The sequence below is a fragment of the Felis catus genome, chromosome C1 (genome assembly GCF_018350175.1).
Source record: "Felis catus isolate Fca126 chromosome C1, F.catus_Fca126_mat1.0, whole genome shotgun sequence".
Lineage (NCBI taxonomy): Eukaryota > Metazoa > Chordata > Mammalia > Carnivora > Felidae > Felis > Felis catus.
In genome coordinates this window covers 198,815,406-198,838,965 of record NC_058375.1, presented here as the reverse complement: position 1 = coordinate 198,838,965, position 23,560 = coordinate 198,815,406, and the positions used below count along the sequence as shown (strand labels likewise).

Sequence of the window (23,560 nt, the reverse complement as noted above, 5' to 3'; positions counted from 1 at the left end):
TATCTCCTGACTGCTCCCACTGCTGCCTGCCCATGTATTGATGCTCCCCTCACTCCACTTTTAAATCTTCCTTTCTTGCTACTGAAAAACAGTGGGAAAAGATAGATGAAGTGAGGAATTGTGACTGGGAGATGATGGGCTCTGGAGCCTCCATCCACACAACTTTCCGTTAGGGTCCTCTCACAGTGTTACATCTTTTTTTTTAATGTTTATTTATTTATTTATTTTGAGAGGCGGGGAGTGACAGAGGGGGAGGGGGAGAGAGAATCTCAAGTAGGCTCTGTGCTGTCAGGGCGAAGCCGGCGGGGCTGCATCTCAGGAACTGAACTGTGAGATCATGACCTGAGCCAAAATGAAGAGTTGGATGCTTAACCAGCTGAGCCACCCAGGCACCCCTCCCTCTTTTTAAAATCACATTCTGTTCAACCTTCTTCACTATACATCAGGATAACACAGTAGCTACTTTCTTGCTTTATAATGATATTCATTGTTTATTCCTCTTTCTGTATGCATGAGTTTCCTATTGAAACAGCTCTCATGATACCCTTCTGCTCCACTGTTAGTTTTCTGGATGTTTCGGGTCTTCCATAATGTGAACCCAACCCAACATAACTATCATTTCCAAACATTTTCTAGCTCATCCCAACATGTGCCTCCTCTGGCTCAGTCAAATCTCTCTGGGTCTCCTGACCATTTCTTGTTCAGGTCTTCATTCTGCTATTCCACTGCAATGGAATTTCTCTTCTTCCCACTTGCAGTTATCCTAAAAGCAGCCATCCTTCCAAATTCAACAAGATATTCAAGAAGATATGAAGTATTTTACTCAAGGTTTCACTAGTAAGTGTTAGAGGTTAGATTAAAATCCAGAGACACTCTCTAGTCTTGAGTCTGTGCACCTGACTTAAATAAGTATTAAAACTAAAAATTCAAAATTGAACTTTAGGATTTTAGCCATATTTTAGAATTTGGAGACAAATAAGTCAACACTTAGTATAAACTTAAGACTTCCCAAAACAATTTTAGAAATCCCAAATGAATAAGTATAACTCAATATTAATAAGGTCATCCATAAATTCTTACATTATGTAACTATTAACATAAATGGAACTTAAGAAGAAAAAATATTTAAAATATGTGAAAAATATTATTCATAGAATAGTATTGATTGCATTATTAAGGAAATGTAATCCAAGGCAAAATAGTTAACGTACTTATTTGTAGAAAGAAAATAAAATTACTTGAGCAAGTATTTGCTAATATTCAATCTATCCATTTATTATATAATAAAGTGGAATGTTACTCATGTAATGTTGAGCCACAGGAAAAGTTGTAATACATTAAAAGTTATCAGGCCTAGATAAAAATATAACAACTCCAGTAGACAAATCAATAATGTCATTATGAGACAGATTTAAAATTGTTAGTGCACAGAGATATATTTAAATTAACAATAATCTCTTTACTTAAAAATCGTTATAGGTAGCTTAATAAAGGCAGAGATCATTGCCTAATGATATAGAAAAGCAAAAAGAAATTTGGGGAAAAAAACGGAAACAAACCTTAATCATATATCATGAAGTTCTTTAAAAAACAACAAGAACAACAGAAAAAATAATTAAATGGGGTGGTGGTGTCTGGGTGGCTCAGTCAGTTGGGCGTCCCAATCTTGGTTTCAGCTCAGGTCCTTATCTCATGGTTTTCAACATCGAGGTCTGTGTGCTGACAGTGTGGAGCCTGCTTGGGATTCTCTCTCTCTCTGCCTCTCTCTCTGCCCCTCTCAAACTCCTGCTCCTGTTCTTTCTCTCTCCCTCCCAAAGTAAATAAATAAACATTAAAAAAAAACCACATTAAATGATATGTTGCCATTTCTTGGTCATTAGCCCAGTATGGAATTCACATTTGACTGCTCATTTCAGGAATTTTATTTTGGAAATAAAAAAAAGTTCTTAGAAAAGAATCATGGATAGAGGAATTGGAAAAAAAATCACGTGAAACAAGAAAAAAGAAAAATTATTTAATTTGGAGACCTTTTAAACTAGTGAATGCTAGGGATAATCATCAGGAATAATGAAAAACTTTTGAAAATAGCTAATATTTATGGAACTTTTACACACCAAAGCTGTGACCTGCCTTATTTAAGCTTTTCAACAAGGTTAAGTTTGGCTTAACATTTCTCAATTTTACTAAAAATAAAATGACATTTTAGAGAAGTTTTCCCAAATATATCCAAATAAATAAAGTGTAATTGAATTCTGGGAATCCTTTGACAGATGATAAGAGAAAGATCTAGGAGAAAGAAGCCCTTAAAATTACATAACAAGTGATTTAAAATTCACAAAGTTTTTTTCTTTTTTCAGGAATGCACATACTACTCTTAGTTTGTATAGCAAGTGTATATTGCACCATTCACAAATATTAGTGGTGATTCATTTTCTTGAGGATGACACTAATGTAGACATGTGATAGATTCAATTTACTTAAAGTAAATATTTGGTTTGACTTATCTTTTTTTAAAATATATTTTGTTTAGTTAAAAACATTTTAACAACAGTTTAGTCATTTAAAATTATGTAATAAGATATTTATAGGTAGTTTTATTTGTTTATTTTCTGTAATCATGGTTTTTTTATACTAAGTGATTTTTTTTTGGAAAAAAAGAAAAAAAAAGGTTGCTTCCATTTTCCACTTCACTTTGACAGTGATTAGCCCTGACTTGAATGCTTTGTCAGCAGGATCTGTCCCAACAGAAACGAAATGAGGTAATTTGCCTGAAAGCAAGAAATGCAAAGACCGTACAGAAATAGGGTCCTAATTATATTCCACTGAAGAAAACCTTTTGGTTAGAATAACTGAATGATACTTCTGAAAAATAAGTATAAATCACTTTTATTGTAAGGATAGATTGCTGTTCAAGTCAAATAATAACCCAATGTCTTGGGCTCTCCATACATAAGGTGATAAAAGATCATTAGTGTGGATGATCAAATTTCTAGAAATCAAATCAATGCAGCTCACTAGGCTAGGACATATGGAGGGAGGCCAATATATAGATTTCTGTCCATGAGAATTGAGACTTATAAGAGGATTAACCTAACTGGAAATGTCCTAGTCCTACCCTAAACAAATATGAAATGCAGAAACCTACGCTAAAGACTCAAAGGCAGGCCCAAGTACACCTTAAGGATACAACTAAACTTACCCAGGATGAAAATTATTTTCTCCATAGCCATTTGGATTCAAGTTATTAAAAGGATATAATGAGTTATCTTTATCTCTGCATGAAACCAAAGTACACATTAGTGCAGCAGGTGAATTTAGCAAGTGGTATTCAAATGCATAAATCGAGGCAGAATACATTTCTAAAAATCAGTAACGTACCCAGGGAGGGCATTTCTTTTGTTTTTAACTTGGAAGCCTCTGACACACAATTTTCAGTTCGGATTTGGGAGATTTATCATAACTGTTAAAAGATATGATTCACATCATTAAACATGATCATTTTCATCATAAAGGAAATGATTCACATACTAAAACCCATGCAAAATATTTTTTTCTTTGAATAATTTAACTTATTAGTATGGAAATACTTTTATTCTTGAAAGTTTACAATTCTTAATTTCTTTGAATAATTTAACTTATTAGTATGGAAATACTTTTATTCTTGAAAGTTTACAATTCTTAATTTTTAAATGTACACCATTGGTATTAATCTTTCTTGTGATAATTTCTGTTTCATTCTTTTTAATTAAGAAAAAAAGAAGAGGTATGTGAGCGCAGTTTTCACACTATCTATAAGTACACTATGTAGACTGAGAAGTAGAGTTGTGTATTTCAAGATGTCATTATTTCTTGGAGAAAATCACATCTGAACCTATTAATTAAAGGGAAACCAGTAAATCTGAAGATGGCTAAGGAAATGGTTTGAGAATGTATTCAAGATTGGTTACCCTGGTCTGATATTACATACTTTCTTTTCCAATTAAGGGGAGCTTGGAGAAGGAGGGTATTCAGAATCCCTTAGGGATTGCTTATTGTGGGTAAGATGCAAAAATATATATACTTAAGAAATGCTAGTTGGAAAAGGGTATTTCATTAGAGAATGAAATAAGTTTAGAATTAAAAAAAAACATATTCCTCATGGTATGGATATGAACAAAAAAATGGTTGTATAATAGAGCATGCATTGATTAAGTAGTTATCACACAGATTCACCAGTCATAAAATGTCCTGCCTACTTTCTCTTCTTGGATGCCAACTGCATGACTCGGCAGAAAGTGATGATGAAAACAGAGATTCTGATCTCATAAATGCAGTGAAGTGGTAGACCAGAGCACTATCTAGCATGGACATGAACTACCTCTTAATGCTAGATCTGGATGCCATCTTTTTATCCTTAACCTCACAAGTCAATTAGCCTGATTTCACTAAACCCTGTATAGAGAGCACTGAGACCATGACTACAGATCTAGAACTCACAGAGGAATATGGGCACAAGCATTAGTCTGCAATACACCAAGCATTCTCCTTCCTGTGAGATAATAAAACTAAATCTGTATTAGAACAGTCATTAATGTTGGTTACATACTCAAGATCTAGCTAGATTTGTAGTTTGGCATCAGACGAGCACCTTGGGAAAGACAGTAAGATTAGACATCAGCATTACTATGTTTCATTTGACAAACTCCCTTTAGGAAAGGGAGATGTATATGCAGGTATAAAGCAGGCTGTTTACAGCCATATAAGGGTGGACTATATATAGCCAAACATTAGGATTTCAGTGGAGTTCCTGTGACTATGTCCACGATTTGCTGTTGACTCAGATTGGGTATCAGCCATAGTCACTGTTGATAGATGACAAGTGAGCAGTAGCAAATTTTGAGATCAAGGAGACAGGTGATCACAACTTGTCCTAGAGCTAGGTTCTTCCAGAAGTTTAGTTGACATTTCACTGGAAACAATTTAAGCTAATATCTATGAAAATTGGACTTTTTAATTTCTACACACACTGATTTTTCAAGTACGTGACTCAAATCTACTTTCAAAATGTAATTTTCTATTGGTGTTGGTGCTTTCATTGAGATGCACTAATATGAATGCATTCGATTGTAATGATTAGACAGAAAATCAATATTCTAATATATTAGGATTAAAAATAATTCTACCTCAAGTAGATGAATTGATGAAAAGTACTGCAGTCTCGGTAAGCCCATACCCAATTATAGTCTGATCAAAACATGCTGGCAAAAAATACCACTCTGAGAGAATTGATTCCTTTTAAAAAGATTTAATCTTTTTGGATTCATTTAACTGAGAAACATCACTCTTTAAAATGTGAATATATGAAATACAATAATAAATCTGTGAACTGTCAGCATATATTTTATTTCATGATGCCATTCCTATAATGGGATACAGAAAGAAATCACTGATAAGTTCTTATAATAGAGAAAAGATAAAAGAAACAGAATGTGAAGAGTAGAGTTATTTTTACTTTCAGATACTTTCAGCGCGTATACGGATGGAGCTCAATAATCATTCAAAGTCAACATTTCAATGAATACCACAATATGAAGTGGTTTAGAAGGTAACAGCAGACCATGCAATGTGCTGGAATTGCTAAATATGTAAGGAGGAAAGACATGAAAAACTAAGATTTTGTTTTTGTGGGTGTAATAGTGGGATTTGGGAAATCTTGTATCAAAATTAATATGTGACTAAAAACATGCTTTGCAAAGGGCTTTATTTATTAATCACTAAGTTCATCTTTCTAGCTTAATTCATAGCTAATTCAGTAACTCTAAAATAATTAGAAAATACAATCTTTCAAGGCAGTTATAACTCAACTTAAGAGACAAGGGAGATGGCATTCAATAAGGTGATCTACCATTAGCCTATTATGGGGAGCACTAATACTTTCACAGGTGCATCAATCATTTTTAATGTTCTAAAGCATTCAGCCAAGGAACATTAGAACAAGTCACCACTATTATTTAAAAAAAACACTCTATTTAGTCCTTTTATAGTATTATTTGAGGTGTTATGTGGATTTTGGAGAAATAAATAAGCACTAGCATAAACATTTTGAGATCACTGGATATTCTTTGATAAAGAATTATTTGGTAATGAATTTGGACTAGATTAGAGGTACCAACAGACTTTCTTATCCAATGAAGGCATCAGTCACATTCAACCTAGTAAATATTTGGCTGGATTTAAAAATTTCTGCTTCTACAGACCTCAACAGAGCATGATCCAGAGCCCTTTGGGGAAGAAAACTCTTCGCTCACTCTTCCTTTATGTTAATTAGTACTACGCCCACTTCCAAAGGAATATGGACTTTAAAAAAAAATTCAGCTTTATTGAGGTATAATTGAAAAATAAAATTTAAGATATTTAAAGTGTATATTGTAGTGATTTGATATACCTATACACTGTGAAAGGATTTCTCCATCTAGTTAATCAACACATCTATCACCTACCTACCTACCTACCTTATTTATTTATTTATTTATTTAGGTGAAAACATTTAAGTTCTACTTTTCCAGCATATTTCCACTATATAATATAGTATTATCAACTGTAGCTGCTATGTTTTACATTAGATCCTCAGACCTTATTCATCTTAAGCTGAAAGTTTGTACCACTCTTTTTTCAAGATTGCTTTGGTTATTTGGGGTCTTTTGTTGTTCCATACTAATTTTAGGATTATTTTCCCTTTTCTGTGGAAAATGTCATTAAAATTTTGATAGAGATTGAATTGAAACTGCAGGCTGTTTGTAGTAGTATTTAACAACATTAACTCTTCTGGTCCAAGAGTATAAATTATCTTTCCATTTATTTGTGTCTTCTTCAATTTCTTTCATCAACATCTAACAGGTTTCAGAAAATAGATCTTTCACCTCTTTGGTTAAATTTATTGCTAGTATTTAATTCTTTTTTATGCAATTATAAATGGGATTATTTTCTTAATTTCTCTAATAGCTCATTGTAAGTGTGTATAAATGCAACTTATTTTTGTACATTGATTTTGTATCTTGCAACTTTACTGAATTCGTTTATTACTTCTAACACTTTTTTGGTGAAGACATTGGGGTTTTCTACATGTAATATCATGCCATATATAAAGAGAGATAGTTTTACTCCCCTTTTTTCCAATATGGATGTCTTTTATTTCTTCGTCTTACCTAATTTCTCTGGCTAGGACCTTCAATACTATGTTAAATGAAGTGGTGAGGGTGGGCACCCTTGTTTTGTTCCTGATCTTAGAGAAAAAGCTTTCAGCTTTCAACCATTACACATGATGTCAGCTGTAGGTTTATCATACTCTGCCTTCATAATTCAGTCTTGTTAGGCTGTTTTTTTCAGGAATTTATCCATTTCCTCTAGGTTGTCCAATTTGTTGGTATACAATTATTCATAATAGATTCTTTTCTTGTTTTGTTTTGCTTGTAAACATCTTATTTTACATTTTATTTATTTTGAGGGAATGAGAGAGAGAGAGACAGTGGGAGGGACAGAGGGAGAGAGAGAGCATCACAAGCAGGCTCCATGGTTTTAGCATGGAGCCTGACTTGGGGCTCAAATACACAAACCATGAGATCATGACCTGAGCTGCAATCAAGAGTTGGATGCTCCAGTGGCTGAGGCACCCACACACACCCCTTCATAGTAGATTCTTATGATCTTTTGTATTTGCATGATATCAGCTGTAATATCTCCTATTTCTAATTTTATTTATTTGAGTCCTGTCTCTTTTTTTTCTTGGTAAGTCTAGCTACACATGTTTACAAGCTCCTTCCAGGGAGACAGGGTGACCTGTAGTGCCAGAGGGAGAATATGGAGATGGCATTCTCAGTTTTTAAATATGCAAATAGGCCTCTTTGGGAGAAAATCTGGGACACAGGCATTTCTTTCCTCTTCCTCTGTGCTGAGCCCTGTAGAGATGGCCACAGCATGTCCTGGTAAGACTAATGTTACAGTCTTATGGGTTTCATGGACATAAGCCTTGTTGGCTTTCAGAGTTGAGTGTTTTTGTTGCCCATCCCTCAGGTGAAAGTCTTAAAAGTTGGGGTGCTAGATGTGGGGTCCAAACCTTTCAGATATCGGAGAAGCTGGGAGCTGTGAGTTCCTTTTTGATTTTATGTTGCTGTGCTAGGGGGTATGGTTTATGGTAAGAATGCATTTCAGTCTTTCTTACCTGCTTCCATGTGGTTATTTGGTCATTAGCTTAATGTATAGGAATTACTCAGCTAGGTTTTGGATTTTTTCAGAGGGAATTGCTGTGTGTGCAGCTGTAGCTTTGGTGTGTCTGGAAGGAAGTGAGTTCAGGAGCCTGCTAAAGTCACTATTGTACATTAAAATGCAAAATGCTCTTTTTTTTTTTTTTAAAGTAGACAAAAGCAAAAGGATCAGAGTGCTCCTAAGAGTCTGTGGCTGTGTGCTAAGTGCTGGGGAGTTAAAGAAACATAAAACAGAGACCCCATCCTCAAGGTGTGTATTATTTAATACGTACACAGTCTGGTAATTAGAATCAATACTTAACATCCCAGACCATATAACTGAGTGCTAGATGTGGTGTACAGACTTCAGTGCTGTGGAAAAGTCACAGGAAAAAGGAATCAAATTAAAGGCAAACTTCAGAGATAAGTTAATTAAACTGGATTTTGGAGGACTGATAAAATTCATCAAAACAAAGGGGAGAAGAAAAAAGCAATATGACATAAAATAATGAGGCCTTATTAGTGACATGGAAAGCCTTTGGTGTTCTGATGCATGGAGCAGACTCTTTCAGGGGACATCCACTACCAGATATAACCCCTGAAGAAAGGAGGTTGCTATATGAAGCTATGGACATTCATTAATATCCCTATGTATATATGTATGGTGTTTATTGCTACATGTCTGTAGGTCTCCTTACTGATGAGCTCAAATCAATAAAATACATTTTGAGTATTAATCATTGTTTTCATAACAACATTGTAATGAATGATTCTAATGTGTTTTATTTAATAAATTATAGATTTTATCGCTTTCTTTTTTGCATTAGTTTTTTGTTTATAATATTAATTTCTTAATGTCATATTTTTTTAAATTAAATTCAGAGTGCTATTGTACAAATAGGCAGCATTGGAATTATCACAAATGAGAGAGAAATTGACTAAATATCTTTATTCTTAGTGCCACAGTGGTATATGAGTACTTAAAGCAATTTGCTCATTAAACAGAAACTACTGGAGCAGCAAAAATCCTGCCAATATCAGCAGAAACTATTAGTTTGGAATGTAACCTTTCCTCTCAATTTTAGCTAAAGTGTCAAACATTTTTTTTTAAAAAGGCTAATTTTACATGTTTTAAAAGTGGTTAAGAACATTATCTCAGAGTTTATCCTGCTCCACAACTTAGTGTATTTTCCTTGGTTTACTCATCTGTAAAATGGAGATAGTAAAAGCACCAAACTTAAAAGTTTTTGTGACAATTAAAGGAGCTAAAATATGTAATGTATTTAGAAGTGGCTGATGTATTTTAAAGGAGTGAAAATATATAAGTTGTTATAGAGTGCTAATTTGTGGCAGGCATATATTTATCACCCTATAAGTGTTTGCTATTTTTTGTTGTTGCTATTATTATTAAGCCATAAATTAACAAGAACAAAAGAGTCCTTACACCTTCAAGAAAAATGATTCATACATATAATTATGATAATAATGCAACAAAATAACTTATGTAGGTAAGACAAACAAATTATCCAGTTAGGAAACCAGAGTAAAATCAATTTACTGACAGAAGACTGGCAATCACTGGAATCATTAATAATAATTAATAATCACCCAGCATATATTTTTGTGCTTTTTCTAAACTGTATATTTTTTTCCATACCACAAATATTTTAGAATATTGGTTGCTGTTGTCTATATATCTCGTACTGAGTTACTGAGTCAGTATCTGATGTAGATAATAACTCCTATCATTATTTCATCAGAACCTGCTGTGATCCTTTTTGTCTCCTCTCAAATAATCTGTCAGTCCATGCAGACTTTTTTCAATCTACTTACAAAATCCATTATGCCACCATATATAATATATCAAGTTGAAGTGGCCTGCATTATGTCTCATGTAGAATTTTGGAGTAGATATTATGAGACTTGAATTTTGGTTCCAACTCTGCCACTAATTATTCTTTAGATTTTAACCTAGGCATTTAAATTGGATTCACATTTGGCCTTCATATCATGAGGTGATAGCCTACAAGAGTTCTGTGATCCTTTTCAGCTCTAAAATGTTGAAACTAAGTTTGTAGAAAAAATAAATATGAGAATTAAACAATTATCTCTCTTTAAGTCCTTAGTCAAAATGAAGAATATATCTGGTAAACCACTTCCTGTTAGATAAGTAGCCAGGGCAACTTGGAAACCACACAATTACAATATAAAAGCTCCTCTGCATTTAGAAGAAATGAACAACATAATGTCTAAACATGAACATTTTGTAAAATACATTAACTTCATGGAATATTAAATTAACAGAATAAAAAATTAGAAACAAAACCCACTGGTATTCATTTGTGTATGGTCTAAGAAAGTGGTCCAGTTTCATTCTTTTGCATGTTGCTGTACAGTTTTCCCACTACCACTTATTGAAGAGACTGTCTTTTTTTCTATTGGATATTCTTTCCTGCTTTGTTAAAGATTAGTTTACCATATAATTGTGGATACATGTCTGCATTTTCTATTCTGCTTCATTGATTGATGTGTGTGTTTTTGTGCCAGTCTGATACTGTCTTGATGACTACAGCTTTGTAAGATAGCTTGGGCTCCAGAATTGTGATGCCTCCAGCTTTGGTTTGGTGTTTCAGTATTGCTTTGGCTATTTGGGGTCTTTTGTGGTACCATAAAAATTTAGAATTATTTTCTATAGCTCTTAAAAATGCTGGTGGTATTTTGATAGAGATTACATTAAATGTATAGATTGCTTTGGGTAGTATACATATTTTAACAATATTTTTCCAATCCATGAGCATGGAATGTTTCTTCCATTTCTTTGTGACACCTTCAATTTCTTTTATAAGTATTCTATAGTTCTTTTTTCTCCTGGTTAGGTTTATTCCTGGGTATCTTATGGTTTTTGGTACAGTTGTAAATAGGATCGGTTCCTTGATTTCTCTTTCTGCTCTTTTATTATTGGTGTATAGACAGGCAATGGATTTCTGTACATTGATTTTATAGCCTGCAACTTTACTGAATTTATGTATCAGTTCTAGCAATTTTTTGGTGGAGTCTTTTGGATTTTATACAGAGTATCATGTTATCTGCAAATAGTGAAAGTTTAACTTCTTCCTTCCTGATTTGGATGCTTTTTATTTCTTTGTCTGATTTTTGAGGCTAGGACGTCCAGTACCATGTTAAATAGCAATAGTGAGAGTGGACATCCCTGTCTTGTTCCTCACTGTAGTGGAAACGCTCTCAGTTTTTCCTCGTTCAAGATGATATTAGCTGTGGGTCTTTTGTATATGGACTTTGTGATGTTGAGGTATAGTTACTCTATCCCTACTTTGTTGAAGGTATTTATCCCTCAACAACAAATGGATGCAGTGTTTTGTCACATGTGTTTTCTGCATCTATTGAGGAATCATATGGCTCTTATCCTTTCTTTTATTAATGTAACATATCACATTGATTGATTTGAGAATATTGAACCACCTCATCAGCCCAGGAATAAATCCTAATTGATCATGGTGAGTGATTCTTTTAATGTACTGTTGGATTTAATTTGCTAGTATCTTATTGAGAATTTTTGCATCTATGTTCATCAGGGGTATTGACTTGTAAATCTCCTTTTTACTGGGTTCTTTGTCTGGTTTTGGAATCAAGGTAATGCTAGACTCATAGAATAAGTTTGGAAGTTTACCTTCCATTTGTATATTTTTGGAACAGTTTGCAAAGCATAGATATTAACTCTTCTTTAAATGTCTGGTAGAATTCCCCTGGGAAGCCATCTGGCCCTGGATTTTTATCTGTTGGGAGAATTTTGATTATTGATTCAATTTCTTGTTGGTTATGGGTCTGTTCAGATTTTCTATTTCTTCCTGTTTCAGTTTTGGTAGTTTGTATGTTTCTAGGAATTTATCCATTTATTCCAGATTACCCAATTTGTTGCCATATAATTTTCATAATATTCTCTCAAGATTGTATTTCTGTGGTGTGGGTTGTGATCTCTCCTCTTTCATTCATGATGTTTTTTATTTGGGTCCTTTCTCTGACTAGGGGATCATCAATTTTATTAATTCTTTAAGAGAACCAGCTCTTAGTTTCATTGATCTGCCTTACTGGGTTTTGTTTGTTTGTTTCTATGTCATTTATTTCTGCTCTAATTTTTATTATTTCCCGTCTTCTCCTAGGTTTAGGCTTTATTTGCTGTTCGTTTTCTAGCTCCTTTAAGTATAAGTTAGGTTGTGTATTTGAGAGCTTTCTTGCTTCTTGAGGTAAGACTGTATTGCTATATATATCCTCCTTGCTGCACCCCAAAGGTTCTGGACTGTAGTGTTTTAATTTTCATTTTCTTCCATATATTTTTTTTATTTCTTCTTTATTTTCCTGGTTAACCCATTCATTCTTTAGTAGAATGCTCTTTGACCTCCATGTATTTTTGGTCTTTTCAAAATTTTTCTTGCAGTTGACTTCAAGTTTCACAGAATTGTTGAAAATATACATGGTATGATCTCAATCTTTTTGTATTTGTTGAGGCCTCATGTGTGATCCAGTACCTGATCTATTTTGGAGAATGCCCCATGTGCACTCAAAAAGAATGTGTATTCTGCTGCTTTAGGATGAAACATTCTGAATATATCTGTTAGGTAATCTGATCCAGTGTGTCATTCAAAACCATTGTTACCTTTTGGTTTTCTGCTTAGATGATCTGTCCATTGTTGTAAATGAGGTGTCAAGGTCTCCGACTAGTATTATATTGTTATCAATGAGTTTCTTTATGTTTGTTATTACTTGATTTATATATTTGGGTATTTCCAAGTTAGGGCATAAATATTTAAAATTGTTAGATCTTCTTGTTGGATAGATCCCTTTATTATGATATAGTACCCTTTTTTATCTCTTGTTAAAGTCTTTGGTTTAAAATCTAGTTTGTCTGATATAAGTATGGCTACTCCAGCTTTCTTTTGATGTCTATAGCATGATAGATGGTTCTCCATCACCTCACTTTCAATCTTCAGGTGTCTCTAGGTCTAAAATGAGTCTCTTCTAGGCAGCATATAGATGGGTATTTTTTTTTATCCATTCTGATGTCCTATGTCATTTAATTGGAGAATTTAGTCCATTCACATTCAGAGTTATTATTGACAGATATGAATTTAGTCCCATTGTATTACCTATAAAAAGTCAGTGCTTCTGGAGATTTTCTCTGTTCCTTACTTGTCTTTGTTGCTTTTGGTTTTTCTTTCCCACTCAAATAATCTCCTTTAATATTCATACAGGGCTGGTTTAGGTGTCACAAACTCTACTTTTTGTTTGTCTAGGAAACTCTTTATCTCTCCTTCTATTCTGAATGACAACCTTGTTGGATAAAGTATTTTTGGCTGTATATTTTTCCCACTTAGCACATTGAATAATCATGCCACTCCCTTCTGGCCTGCCAGGTTTCTGTGGAGAATGTTCTGTAATGTGATTTGTCTTCCCTTGCAGTTTAGAGATTCTTTCCTTTGCTTCTTTAGGATTTTTTCATTATCTCTGTATTTTGCAATGATATGTTTTGATGTAGGCCAACTTTTGTTTCTCAATTTTGAGGGGAGTTCTTTGTGCCTCCTAGATTTGGATATCTGTTTCCTTCCCAGATTAGGAAAATTTTCAGCTTTAATTTATTCAAACAAACCGTCTGCCCCCTTTTCCTTCTCTTTTTCCTCTGGGATTCCTATGATACAAATGTTATTATGCTTTATGGAGTTGCTGAGTTCCCTAAGTCTACATTAGTCATCCAATATTTTTCTTTCCCTCTTCTTTTTAACTTCATTATTTTCCATAATTTTATCTTCTATATCACTTATTCATTCTGCTTCTCCCATCCATGTAGTCATTACATTCAGTTGTTTTTGCATCTTGGTTAAAGTATTTTTTTTTATTTTGAGCTGACTAGTTTTTAGGTCCTTTGTCTCTATGGTGAGGGACTTCCTGGCATCTTCTATGCCTTTCACAAGCCCAGCTAGTATCCTTATAATTGTTGTTTTAAATTCTGGCTCAGACATATTACTTATATCTGTTTTGATTTGCTCCCTGGCTGTAACCTCTTCTTGTTCTTTAATTCCTCTGTCTTGGCATTTTATCCAGGTCTCTGTCTTTGTGTGTTAGGAAAGCCTGTGCCTGGTCCTATTTCCACTAGAGCATTCTATGATCAGCAGACCTGGTGTATGCAAGGGTTTGTACTGGTTTTTGGGGGAGGTGCCTGCTCTTGTCTGGCTCCAATCACACATCCCAAATAAAAAAGGCACCTGCAGAGTGCATGGGGGTGGGGCTTGGTGTAAGAGGCTCAAACCTACACTGTGTGTGCTATGTGGATCACTTAAGTGTGTCCTTGCTGATGGGAGGGGTGAAATATTGTGATGGCCTGCTCTGGTCCCCAGAGATAGGAGTTCATGCCTGCCATTATTCAGGAAGCACTCATAGAAGAGTGAATAACCTCTCTTCTTGTGTCCCAGGTTTACATCAGATCTCTGTTCTCACCCTATCAGTGTCCAAGCTGTCTCTCCTCCTGGCAGTTCAGTAATCCTTTGTTTTATCTCAGGTACATGGCTGGGTTTCAAAACCAAATTTCAGGGACCTGGCATGATGGGGACCCACACTTATCCTCTATGGAGGGTCTTGCCACACTGTGTCTGGTGCCTGTTTGTCCAAGAAAAGCAGTTACACAACTGCACAGGGCTTGGATTTTATGGTAAAGCATAGCAAAAAGCTGGTGTCCAGGTTATCTGTCCTCAGCAGGTGTCTCTACTTCTATGTTTAGGAATGTGGGAGCTCACTGGGGCCTGCTGACTCTTTTGTCCCCAAGAGGCAATGTCACCTCTCCCAAATGCAGTCCAAGAAGGGGAACTTCTCTCCTAGTGCGACTCAGGGAATCCTCAGAGTATGCTATCCTCTCCCGGGCCTCTGCCCTCCTCCATGGGAGCACCAATGAACCTGCCAGGCTTGACCCTGGCAATGGTGCTAACTTCAAAAACTTCAAACTTCCAGCTCTGCAGCTTGTAAAAATTCAATAACCATCCCGTCTTGTTTTCCAGTCAATGGTTTTGGCAAAGTGTTCTTCTTGTGCAATCTCCTGCATGCTGCTTTCCCTCTCTCCCCTCTCTCTCCTTTCTGTGATCAGGGCTCCCTCCTCTCCATAGCACCTATGATTATTTCCTCCCCCAAGTCATGTCTCTGTACCTCCTACATTCCATGATGTGGCCCCTTTTCTCCCTCTAGTTGTGCAATTTGTCCTCTCAGTCCTCAGATTTCCTGCTTGTTCAGAATGATTTGATAATTATCTAGCTGTATTCAAATGACGAGGCAAACATAAAGTCCTACTATTCCATCACCTTAACTCCACCTAGCCTTATATCCTTTCTTCTATTCATTTTAAGTTTAATTCTCATGTCTTCTGGATTCTTAAAGTGAAAGTTGGGGTTGTTAATTTGAGCCATTTTTGTCTTTTGTAATATCATTTTGTGCTATAAATTCCTCTCAAAGTCTGCTTTAGTGGCATCCAATAGCTTTTGATATGTTTGTTTTTCACTGTCATTCATTTCAAAGAACTTTATTATTTCCCTTTTGGATTCCTTGAACCATGGATTATTTGCCTTCCAAATATTTGGGAACTGAATGAGTTATAATTTAATTCCATTTCAGTCAGTGAAATACTTTGTATGACTTGAATCATTTAAAAATCATTGAGATTTGGAGAGCCAGGGTGGCTCCGCTGGTTGAGCATCTGACTATAGATTTCATCTCAGGTCATGAACTCGTGGTGATGAGATGGAGTCCTACTTTAGGCTCCGTGCTGGGTGTGGGGCCTTCTTGGGATTCTCTCTCCCTTTCTCTCTGCCCCTCCTCTGCTCATGCACACACACACACACACTCTCTTTCAAATAAAATAAGGTAAATTAAAATAGAATAAATATAATCATTGAAACTTATTTTTGTTGCCCAAGATGTGATCTATCTTAGTACATGCTTCGTCTACACTTGAAATGAATATGGATTATGCTGTTTAGAGTTTGAGTATTCTGTAAAGATCAGTTGGGTCAAGTGGGTTGATACCGTTCAGGTCTCCTATGTCTTTATTGTGTTTCTATCTGGCAATTCTGGTTCTGTTAGTTATTCAGAAAAGCATATTTATCTTTCCAAATATAATTGTGGATTTATATTTATCAGCTTTTGCACCATGTATTTTGAAGCTATATGATTCAGTTTAAAAACATTTAGGATTATAATGTTTTTTAAAAATTACTTACTAACAGTCTTTATTTGTTAACATTATTATAAAATGACATGATGCTATATTTTGAGAGCTACTTTGTCTGACATTAATGTTACCAGCATTCTTTTCATTAGTGTTAGCATGGTTTATCCTTTTCCAACTATTTACTTTTAATGATTTGCATCTCTAAGTTTTCTTATATATAGAATATAGTTTTGTCCTTTTTATTTTTTATTTTTTTTCTTTTATTTTTTTAATGTTTATTTTTGACAGAGAAAGAGAGAGTGAGAGCATGAGTGGGGGAGGGGCTGAGAGAGAGACACACATACACACACACACACACAGAATCCGAAGCAGGCTCCAGGCTCTGAGCTGTCAGCACAGCGCCTGACACGGGGCTCAAACTCACAGACCGTGGGATCATGACCTGAGCTGAAGTCAGACGCTCAACTGATTGGGCCACCACCCAGGCGCCTCTAGTTTCGGCCTTTTTTAAATTCAATCTTATAATCACTGATTTTTTTTTTTTTCACGTCAGATGGGTAATGTGCTGACATCGTAACAAGATATAAGGGTGCCACATATCACACAACAGCATGAACACCCAATCTTCATGCTTATGAACTACAAAAGGATCTATAATCACTGATTTTTAATTGTATTGAGACCATTTGTGTTTAATGTGATTATTGATATGTCAGGCTTAAGTCTACAAACTTATTTGCTTTCTATCTTACTATCTGCTTTTCATTCCCCTTGTCATTTTTTTCTTCCTTCTTTTAAATTAATTAAATATCTGTTATGTTTATATTTTATTTCCTTTGCTGGCTTATTCTAAAACTGTTTGTTGTTTTGGGGATGCTTTAGGATTTAACACTTACACATATAGTATAAAAACCTTACAATTCTCTTGGCCTTTACATTATTATTGTCACACATTTTCTTCATATGCATGTTCTGTATCCCACGATACACTGTTTTACTTTGTCCATTAGGTCCTAAAATGGAATACCAAGAAAAAAATCTTACATATTTACTTTATAGTTGCCATTACTGGTGCTATTTCTTTCTTTTTATGTATATATATATCCTATCTTCTATCATTTCCATTATGTATAATGGAAAAAGTCATTATTTTGCTTTCAATTTTGAGGATATTTTTTAACACTCTAAAGATGTTTCTCCAGTGTCTCCTCACACCATTTCTGACAATAAGCTTTCTATAATCCTTAATTGTGTTCCTCTTTACATAATATGGGTTTTTTTTTCTGCTTTAAAATGTTCTCTCTATCAGGAACACTTTGATATGATATGCACTGGTGTAGTTTTGTGTTTGGAGTACACTGATTTGTTGGTCATCATATTTTGAAAATTTTTGGACATTATTTCTTCAAATATGTTTTGCTTTCCCTACATTTCTTTTAGGGACTCCAAATACATGTACATTATACTACTTGAAAGTTGTCTCAGATCTCAATGATGCCTTGGTCAACAAATTCTCTTTTCTGTTTGTGTGTCATTTGGGACAATTCTATTGCTATGTCTTTGGTTTCAATATACTTTTCTTTTGCCATATATAAATTTTCATTAATCCCATCCAGCTGATTTTTCACCTTAGAAATTGTAGTTTTTATATCTAGCATTTTGATTTGGGTCTCTCGTGAAGCTTCTGTGTATCTGCCTAACATTTTGAACATATGGTTGCACAATAAGTTTTTAATTTCATTAATGTTTATATACTTTTGAAAAAGGGGGAGGGGCTGCAGGAGGGGCAGAGAGAGACGAAGACACAGAATCTGAAGAAGGCTCCAGGCTCTGAGCTCTCAGCACAGAGCCCAATCCAGGGCTCGAACTCATGAGCCATAAGATCATGACTTGAGCCAAAGTCATATGCTCAACCAGCTGAGCCACCCAGGCACCCCTCACAATAGGTTTTTAAATCTCTGCTACTTCTAATATCTGTGTCAGTTCTATGTTGGTTTCAGTTGATTTTTTTTCCTCCTAATAGTAGGTGTGCTTTTGTGCTTCTTTTTATGTCTGGTTATCTTTGATAAGAAAGCTAGACATTGTGAATATTACCTTCTTAAGTGTTAGACATTAAAATATTCTTGTAAATATTCTTGAGCTTTGTTCTGGGATGTAATTAAACTACTTGGAAATAATTTAATCTTTTTGGTTCTTGATTTTAATATTTATTAATCTGAATCAGGGCAGCATTTAGTCTAGTTCTAATTATTCCTTACCATTGAAGCAAATCCTCCTAAATGCCCTACTTAATGCTTCATGGATTTTGAGATTTTCCAGTGTGACTGATAGACACAGGTGTTATTAACTCTGTGTGCATATTGGCAACACTTAAATTTTCTCAGATGACTCCTTTGCCTCATATTGTTTCCTCACATGAACTGCTTTCCCAATTCTTTGATGAATGCTTACCCTGTGCAAATTTCTGGGGTTCTCTGTATATCTATCTATCTCCTCTTCAGAACTCTATTCTATGAATTCCAAAAGCCTTGATATTCCTAAATTCACTTCTATATCCTGACCTTACAGAATTCACCAAGTTCCATCTAGGCTCTTCTTCTTTGAGTTGTGAACTAAAAACTTGCACAAGGTAATAAGTTAATGCAAATGTAGGGATCACTTTGTTTATTATTTCTCTGGGATCACTGTACTTCATTGCTCAATGTCCAGTGTCTTGAAAATGTTTGTGCCATACATTTTGTCTGTGTGTTGTTGGTGTTGTTATTGTTATTATTTCAGGCAGGAGCATAAATTCAATCACTGTTTCTCTATCTTAGTTGGAAAGGTAAGTCAAATACAACTCTCAAAACAAGAACTATGCAAAAGTGCATAAAATATGATACAGAAAAAAGTAGTGTTTAAATGAATTGCTCACAATAATTCTCATAATCACGGTTCCACACTTGGGTCAAAATGTAGCATTTTCTCACTAGTTGATAAATTTTGTTTCCTAAAGTTTGAAATGACACTGTTTCAAACTTAAATTCTAGGTTAAAACAGAAACATTCAAAGAAATTAAAATAAATTATTTTATTTGAAAAATGGGATTTGTATGTATGAATTTTAGCAAAACCTCAAATAAAGTATGAACTTCGTAGAAAATAATTGAAAGTTGAAAATTTTCATCTTTGCCTCTTTTTGGTTCCTCAATTTATTTATCAAAGAATAAGTTTCATCCAAAGATGGTGCTTCTTAGGAGAATACCAAGTTCTGTAAGTTATTTAGATAATTTTATATTTTCATTACATCTAGAAAAACTGTATCAGTATCACAGTAGCTGATTTTACTGATGCAATCTATCTTTTCTTTAAAATTTATTTTGAGAGAAAGAGAAAAAAAGGGAGCATGTGTGTGGCTGGCAGTGAGGGGGAGAAGGGAGAGAAAGTCCCAAGCAGGTTCTGCACCAATAGAAAACTGTGAATTTATGATCTGAGCTGAAATCCAGGCAGATGCTTAACGAACTGAGCCATCCAGGTTCCCCACAATCTCTCTATCTTAAGCAAAAGAAGACTGACAGTTACATGCCCTGTCCACATTAAGAAAGGCAAATTGGCAAGCATGGGTTATAATTTAAAAATATACACAGACAGAAATGATACAGTATGATATAAAATTTTCAAAGAAAAGCAAAAAATAATCAGCATGTCTATGAAATACTGTCAGTATTATAGCATTGTGTATTAAGATCACAAATTTCCTTATTTTCTATGAAATTATTCTCACTGAGTTTCTTTGAAGTGGGATAGATACTCTGAGAATCACATACATGGTGAAAACTCTTCAAAGTTCAACCTTTAGGCTTGTTAAGCTCAATGAAATTCATATAAAACAAAATCCTGCTGTTATTTCTCATTTTTTTCAGTCTCCTAGGACTTATTTTAATAAGATTTCAATATATTGTTTGAAGTAATCATTTTCTTTCAACTCTATAAAGTAACAACTTTCCAACAAACTTCCAAATTTATGAACTTTTGCTCAAACTAATTATTAAAATCAATATAGATATATAACTTGAAATACTTCATATCACAAGGTACCTATCTACAATTAAAAATTATAAAAACAAATTTAGTTATTTTTTCCATGAATAAAAACAAAATACACAGATCTCTTTTTCATCACTATCATTAGCTTTGGAAAATTTCCTAACTTCATATATCTCAGAGTATCAATTGTTCAAATAATAATAGTTTGGCTGGCTCACAATGTGAAATACTAACTAGTAATTGGTTTTAAACAAACAAAAATGCAGAATTATGCTTCACTTTTCAAATAAAGTTTTTTCTTTTATTAAAATGCTATACTTCTACAGCAAATATTTGCTTATTTATTTACAGTCTTACTGTCTATAAGGTACTGTGTTCTGTACCATTGATATAGCAGATAAAAAGTTATATCAGGGTAAAAAGTTTGAAAAAGGTTCCTGTACTCATGGAATTCACACTTGTTACAGAAAATAGCCAATGACTATGATCATCATTGTGATAAGTCCTATGACAGAAATAAAAAGGTACTATAACAGTAAAAATTTTGGTGGGGAGCTACTTTAGATAAAGTGGTCAGAAAATATCTCTTGGATAGTAGGATATTTGATCTAAGACCTGTAGGACTATGGAGTTGATAAGGACTAATCAAAGGATAAACATTCCAGGCTTTCATTGCTGAAGGCAAAAGAAAAGTCTTAAGATGTCATAGAATTGAGATCTTCTAGGAACAGAAAGACAACTAGTATTATTGAAGAACAATAAGCTGAAAGAGGTTGGTTGCTTGGAGGTAAAGATAAACATGTAGCCAGGAGCTATGACACAGAAGCTCATGTGTACCATTTTGAGACATTTGGTTTTATAAAAAAATATAATATGTTGTAAGCAGAGAATGACAAACTGGCATCCAGGAAAAAATTCATATCCCAAGATACTTCTTCCATTTTATCAACAAATAGGTTTAATATCACACTTGTTATGAAAATCAAAAATACCCCAAAAAGGCTTCATTTTTACTTTTAAAATATGTTAGGATTACGGTCCAATATGAAGTTCTAAACTGTAAAACACTTGAACAAAGACTATGCAAATGGATTAACTGAGCAGTTGTAAGAGGCAGCCAACGTTCAATAACACTATCATTTCAAGTCTAATCTGCCAATTGAATATTTATACAGATCAGTAGACTCCATTGGAAGGTTATTCAATTCAGTACATTTTTGCATGCAAGATATTGTACCTGGTGCTCTGAGGGATACTGAAATGAATATGACAGTTCTCATAGGGATTTAGAGACCAATACGGGGTAAAAAAGAAACTAAATATTTGATAATAGTGGACCTGAAAATCAAAAGACATTTTCTTTTCTCTTTTCCAAATTCTATCTCTTGTACTAATTCATTATAGGATCTTGATCAGGAGTGACATCGACCCTTAAACAAACACTTCAGGATAAGCTTCTTTACCAAATGTTAATTTTAAAGCAAATAGAGGATAAGAGATCCCCTCATGATTCAGAGGTCAATATTTGGACTTTTGGTTTCAGCTTAAGTGCTTGAGGTAGACTTTTCTAACAGACTTTCCCTTTGTTGCAATTATTTTCTCTTGAGTGAAAAGTTTCTTTTTAGGTACCTAAAAAAAAAGTCCTCTAACAGCTACATGACCTGTATTTTACTACCCTACCCCCTCCAATAAATAGATTAAGGTAATAAAATGCATGCGATAATTCTTATGCCACTACAGTTTGTAGTTTGGTGTAGAGTGGATTGAAATAGTTTTTAAAGTCAAATGTATACTAAATTTCCTGCATTAAATACAAACGCATTCTACAGAAAATATAGACATTTAACTAACTAAATAGTAATGTGATTTATTTAAGCAAAACACACACATTAGTGTACACACAGGTGATTATCATTAATTCCAGCCAGTATAATCATACAAGGAACAGGCACGTGTCTAAAGAGTAAAAGAAATAGTCTAAAACAAAAAAAATTAATTAGTGTGTTTAGAGGATGGGATCAAACTGCGTAATTTAGTTTTTTCTCTAAAAATATTATTAATGTAATAATGCTTTATAAAAAAATCATATGACTTCACTCCTATGAGGACTTTAAGAGACAAAACAGATGAACATAAGGGAAGGGAAGCAAAAATAATATAAAAACAGGGAGGGGGACAAAACAGAAGAGACTCAAATATGGAGAACAAACTGAGGGTTGCTGGAGGGGTTGTGGGAGGGGGGATGGGCTAAATGTAAAGGGCACTAAGGAATCTACTCCCGAAATCATCGTTGCACTATATGCTAACTAATTTGGATGTAAATTAAAAAAAATAAAAAATAAAGCAAGTTAAAAAATTTTTAAATGTCATTTCTCTTCAGGAAGACCATATTATCCAGTTCTTTTTATTATGATATGCTAACTAGTTAGGATATCCATATTTGTTTAAACTGAAACAAGTTTATTTTACTGTATGTATTGCATGGATACCCTAGGAACATAAATGTCCATCATTACAATTCAAAATATAAAGTGGATTTTTAAAATTTCCAAATTGTTTCCAAAAGATATCTTATTAAAAAGGCAATTCCCAGTGGTTGTATTTGTAACAGCACCATATTTCTTTCTATAAATTAAAAATCTGGCAAATAATTATTAAATGCAACATTTAGGATTGGTTCTATCATTTTAATGACAAGTTACCAAATTGTAGGCACGAAAGTAATAAGTAGAGTTAATGTGTTGGATCACAAATTTCAAAGAAATTGGTAACATTTACATGTAGCACTCTCTTGCTTTAAAAATAAAATTACTGCTGAATAGAATAGGAAAAGAAATTCTATACTGTTCTTGCACTCATGGCATGTATCAGTGCAGAAACCCAGAAGCTAATGGTGTATCTAATGGCACATAATACATAACGAAGAATATACACAAACATACATTCTTCAAACTCTTGCTGCCTTTCCTCATATTAAGCCATAATCTCTCCATTGTTTACTTTTAGAATAAATACAAATGCCACTTATCTATTTTCAGTACCAAGGAGACTTCCTTCTTTCCAGGCTCAGGAAGATAAGACATTAAGCCTTGGAA

The 23,560-nt window shown here is 34.1% G+C and overlaps 1 protein-coding gene and 1 non-coding gene across 5 annotated transcripts in view; both read right to left on the bottom strand.

Moving 5' to 3' along the window:
• The window catches only part of SPAG16 (sperm associated antigen 16), a 997,079-nt gene that overhangs the window by 113,010 nt on the left and 860,509 nt on the right, over nucleotides 1-23,560 (bottom strand). The window lies entirely within an intron of this gene.
• Nucleotides 16,988-17,091, bottom strand: LOC111562178. The gene has a single exon (XR_002745222.1). It is a non-coding gene; the product is annotated as a small nucleolar RNA U13 (small nucleolar RNA).